The sequence below is a fragment of the Camelina sativa genome, chromosome 12 (assembly GCF_000633955.1).
Source record: "Camelina sativa cultivar DH55 chromosome 12, Cs, whole genome shotgun sequence".
Taxonomy (NCBI): Eukaryota; Viridiplantae; Streptophyta; class Magnoliopsida; order Brassicales; family Brassicaceae; genus Camelina; species Camelina sativa.
Window position 1 is genome coordinate 30328857 of NC_025696.1, and position 1791 is coordinate 30330647.

Consider the following 1791-nt stretch of genomic DNA (forward strand, 5'->3'; position numbering starts at 1 on the left):
TACCATCTTGATTCTACATAGAAAAAAAGTATATAATTTATATATGGTTTTAAAATAACAAAAAGGTGGTATGGTTTAAAATATACATTAACAAAGAGTAATCGAAATACTAGCATTTACACAACACGAACCAAAATATGTAAACAAGGGAGGGAGAAGTGGAATTGAACAAAGCCTGACCTGATTGTGTTGTGGTCGAAAATGATTGTTAAATTGAAGTAGAGTTATGATCTATATAAGCTAATTTGCATCGAATTGTTTGTTGTATATATGTCACGAATTATGGGTATTTCTTAACATATTGTATATTGATTATGCAGTATATTTTTGTATGGAATATAAAACTTTATGAAGGCATAAACTGATTTGAATAAAAGCAACTGATAATTAAACATGAAAAGAGGACAAATAAGTGAAGGGCATGGGAGACAAGAGCAAAGAGGTCAGACTGTGGGATCAGTTGTCACACTCGTCACTGACTTGTGTTTTAGTATCAGGATACCTTATTTCCCCACCAAAACCTCTATATTCTTTTTTTTCCCTTCTCCTTGTATTTTTTGTTCTTCTTAAGAAAACAAACATAGGGAATAAAGTGGAACGAACAAGAAAAATACATCACATGGAAAAGTAGATATTTTGAGGAAATAAAAGTGGATGATTTGACGTGAAATTTGAGTCTTTTTCTTCTTATGTAACTTGACTTTATCCCAAGTGGTAAACATATACTATAGAAATTATTTTTACATGTAATTAATACATCTGTGGGATTTGAAAACAAATAGGGGTTGTGTGTTGTTTTAGTTGCAGTTTAGATAATAACCGGTCCTTTATATATATGCATGCATACTAAAAGTCTAAAAGTTTTCGAGGTATTTTTATTCACTAAATAATGGATTTTAAAAGAATTTGATGTATTTAACATTTAACATTTGTTGGATGATTTTAAATCACTTACAAAATTGCTGTTATTTTATTTTCAATGGATTTTGTTTCACTTTAGATTTTAAAGTATTTTACATCCAAAACATGAACAAAGACAATCCTAACAATTTTTAAGTATTTCATCTCTCACACTTCTCATAAGTATCTCTCCCGATCGATAACATCTAGTCATTTCGTCATTGTCGTCATCATCGTTCTTGGTCTTCGTCGTCATCATCGTCTTCGTCTTTGTCGTCATCATCGTCATCACCGTCATAACCGTTGTCATCATCGTCATCACCGTCATAACCATCATCTTCATCGTCATCACCGTCATAACCGTCATCATCGTCATCACGTTCAGTTGAACTTGCCATCCTTAGTTCATCGACGGTATGGGAGATCATTGGAGCTCTGCATCAGTTCATCGACGGTATCATTTAAGAATACGTATAGATCATTGATTAAGAATACATATAGATCATTGGAGCTCTGCATCAACTTTAATATCAAGTATCATTTAACAATACGTATAGATCACTAGANCGTCATCATCGTCATCACCGTCATAACCGTCATCATCATCGTCATCACCGTCATAACCGTCATCATCATCATCACGTTCAGTTGAACTTGCCATCCTTAGTTCATCGACGGTATGGGAGATCATTGGAGCTCTGCATCAGTTCATCGACGGTATCATTTAAGAATACGTATAGATCATTGATTAAGAATACATATAGATCATTGGAGCTCTGCATCAACTTTAATATCAAGTATCATTTAACAATACGTATAGATCACTAGAGAGGAAGCGTACGTCAATCACGACTGTCCAATTTGCCATTCTTCCAGCTGGCACCATTTATG